Source organism: Arachis hypogaea, chromosome 11 (genome assembly GCF_003086295.3).
Source record: "Arachis hypogaea cultivar Tifrunner chromosome 11, arahy.Tifrunner.gnm2.J5K5, whole genome shotgun sequence".
Taxonomy (NCBI): domain Eukaryota; kingdom Viridiplantae; phylum Streptophyta; class Magnoliopsida; order Fabales; family Fabaceae; genus Arachis; species Arachis hypogaea.
Genome location: NC_092046.1, coordinates 63,588,596 through 63,592,539, shown reverse-complemented (window position 1 = coordinate 63,592,539; position 3,944 = coordinate 63,588,596).

Here is a 3,944-nt window from a genome sequence, read left to right as displayed (position 1 = left end):
GTTGTTATTGTTAATTTCTTGCTTTGGTAGCTTTAGAATTTATTTTAATGCAATTTAATATTATTTTATTTTCATGCACACCAAGTGTTTGATAAAATGCTTGGCTTAGCTTTTACTTATTTTTCCTTCACTCTTGGCTTGAATTTGATGACTTTGGTGATCCTTGAGTCATTGATGTCCATTCTTGTTTGATATATTAGAATAGTTAGTTGATTTGGTTTCCCTTGACTCTATGTGACCCCTTAGTGTTGACATAGGACTTAGGGATTGAAATTAACTATGCCTATTTGACTTATCTTCGATGTCAGGTTGACTAAATAGGATTAACTCTTCATAATCATCATGTGTTTGTGGTCAATGAATAGGATAGGTAGCCTTAGCTCTCAATTACTTGCCAAGAGGTTTCTTGCATTTTAAGTTTTCTTTCCTTGCATTTAATTACTTTGACTTTTATTACTTTGACTTTTAATTCCTTGCATGTTTATTTAATTGTTTTGATGTTTAATTTTTTGCATGTTTAATTTTCACACTCTTGGTTGAGAAATTGGGTGTTTGGGTGAAATTGAGTTGTGGATGTCCATTCCGCATTGTTTGAGAATGATTAATTGGTTTGGTTTCCATTGACGCTAGTCTTTGACTAAGTAATTAGTGAGTTGACTAGAACTTATGGATTGAGATCAATTACGCATTTTGACTAATTCTCAAGGAGGATTGACTGATTTGGATTGATTCCACACAATTGCCATGTTTGTGGTCCATAACTAGGATAGGAATCCTAAACTCCCCAATTCTTGCCAAGAATTGCCATTTACATTCCTTGCATGCTCATTTACTTTCCTACTATTTACATTACTTGCACCTATTGCTTTCATTCCCAATTTCTCATGCTCTCTTTCTCATAGCCAATGATTGTACACTTAATTGCAACTCCTAGGGAAGATGACCCGAGGTTTAATTACTTTCGGTTTACATGATTTGAATTTAATATTTGATAGTGAGAATTCATTGTTGGTTTGGACTATGCTACCAACGAATTGATTCTATACGAAAAAAATTCTCTCTATCAATAACCATAGCTTTCTTCAAACTACAATTCTCGTGGGATTGACCTTAACTCGCTCAAGTATTACTTGGATAACCCAGTGCACTTGCTGGTACAGCTATACGAAAGTGTGGGAATTCGTGCACCACAAACCTGGGAGGAATACCTAAACCTGCCACAGGGGACTTGGGTGGAATACTTGAACCTACTGCAAGAGACTTCTGACAACTTAAAATTGCACCTAGGAGCAGCTGCTTTTGGCACTTGGGCTGAACCAACCTCTTCTGTTACCTCTTTCTGGAGCTAACTTGAAGTTGTGCATGAGGCAAGAGATTGAGGTTCCTCATCTTGTGGTTCTACTGGAGAATTTGGTTGGCGATTAGGAGTTGCAAGTTAACGAACCCTCACTCCTGGCTTCTGCTGCTGCTTTAACAGATAATTAGTTTATTATGTTAAAATATGCATAAAAAAATTTAGATAAAGCCCTCATAGATAGCATCTAATGCTGTAAAGAATAGAATATTACCCATCAAGAGAAATATTTGTTAAGGTATCATAAGAAGAGAAATATTTGTCATCCAAATTTTTTCTCCTCTTTCTATAAATTTAAATGAGAATTATCAAGATATTGGTTTATTTGTTAGGAAGATGGTACTAGCTTAATAACTTGGAAAAACATATGTCCTTCCTAAATTAATCATTTACCTGGTTAACATGGACTCATTAATATGTTGTTTTGAGTTTCATTGTATTATGACAGGCATGTCATTTGTCTATATCTAATTAGAAAGATATATCTTGACATTAAATTACATAATAGAAAAGAATGAGCAGCATAATACAATTCCAAACATAAAAGCTTCATCATGGAAATGTCATGTTATTTTTATACTTTATTTTCCTGAAATTCTAGCGAAGTTAGACCACATTCAAATATAATAGCAAACAACAATACATAATCAAAATCAACTACCTAAGCAGCAGGACGAAGAACTGGTGTTGATTATTGGTGCACGAAATTGTGATCTTAGCCAACGGCGCCAGAAACTCTGTACGCACGTCTTAATAAATCATTTTTCATTCACAACTTCGATACAACTAACCAGCAAGTGCACTGGGTCGTCCAAGTAATAAACCTTACGTGAGTAAGGGTCGATCCCATGGAGATTGTTGGTATGAAGTAAGCTATGGTCACCTTGTAATTCTCAGTCAGGCGGATATAAAATAGTTATGGAGTTTTCGAAAATATATAATAAAATAGATAGAAAGTAAGGATAGAAACACTTATGTATATCATTGGTGAGAATTTCAGATAAGCGTATAAAGATGCTTTCGTTCCTCTGAACCTCTGCTTTCCTGCTGTCTTCATCCAATCAGTCTTACTCCTTTCCATGGCTGGCTTTATGTAAGGACATCACCGTTGTCAATGGCTACTTTTTATCCTCTCTGGAAAATGGTCCGTTGCACTGTCACTGCATGGCTAATCGTCTGGAGGCATCACCCTTGTCAATGGCTGCATCCCATCCTCTTGTGAAAATGGTCCAAATGCTCTGTCACAGCACGGCTAATCATCTGAGGTTCTCGATCATACTGGAATAGGATTCACCCTCCTTTTGCATCTGTCACTACGCCCAGCACTCGCGAGTTTGAAGTTCGTCACAGTCATTCAATCTCAGAGTCCTACTCGAAATACCACAGACAAGGTTTAGACTTTCCGGACTCTCATGAATGCCGCCATCAATCTAGCTTATACCACGAAGATTCTGATTAAGAGGTCCAAGAGATACTCATTCAATCTAAAGTAGAACGGAAGTGGTTGTCAGACACGCGTTCATAGGGAATGATGATGATTGTCACGTTCATCACATTCAGGTTGAAGTGCGAATGATCTTAGAAGCGGAACAAGTTGAATTGAATAGAAAAACAGTAGTACTTTGCATTAATCTTTGAGGAACAACAGAGCTCCACACCTTAATCTATGGAGTGTAGAAACTCTACCGTTGAAAATACATAAGTGAAAGGTCCAGGCATGGCCGAGAGGCCAGCCCCCATGATCTAAGAACCAGGCGTCCCAAGATGTCTAATACAATAGTAAACAGTCCTATTTATACTAAACTAGTTACTAGGATTTACAGAAGTAAGTAATTGATGCATAAATCCACTTCCGGGGCCCACTTGGTATGTGCTTGGGCTGAGCTTGAATGTTACACGTGCAGAGGCTCTTTCTAGAGTTGAACGCCAGGTTGTAACGTATTTCTGGCGTTCAACTCTGGTTTGTGACGTGTTTCTGGCGTTTAACTCCAGACAGCAGCATAGAACTACCGTTCAACGCCCTTTTACGTCATCTAAACTCAGCCAAAGTATGAACTATTATACATTGCTGGAAAGCCCTGGATGTCTACTTTCCAACGCAGTTGGAAGCGCGCCATTTTGAGTTCTATATCTCCAGAAAATCCACTTTGAGTGCAGGGAGGTCAGAATCCAACAGCATCAGCAGTCCTTCTTCTACCTCTGAATCTGATTTTTGCTCAAGTCCCTCAATTTCAGCCAGAAAATACCTGAAATCACAGAAAAATACACAAACTCATAGTAAAGTCCAGAAATATGAATTTAACATAAAAACTAATTAAAACATCCCTAAAAGTGACTAGATTCTACTAAAAACATACTAAAACCAATGCCAAAAAGCGTATAAATTATCCGCTCATCACAACACCAAACTTAAATTGTTGCTTGTCCCCAAGCAACTGAAAATCAAATAGGATAAAAAAACTTGAATATACTATAAATTCCAAACTATCAATGAAACATAGCTCCAATTAAATGAGCGGGACTTGTAGCTTTTTGCCTCTTGAATAGTTTTGGCATCTCGCTTCATCCATTGAAGTTCAGAATGATTGGC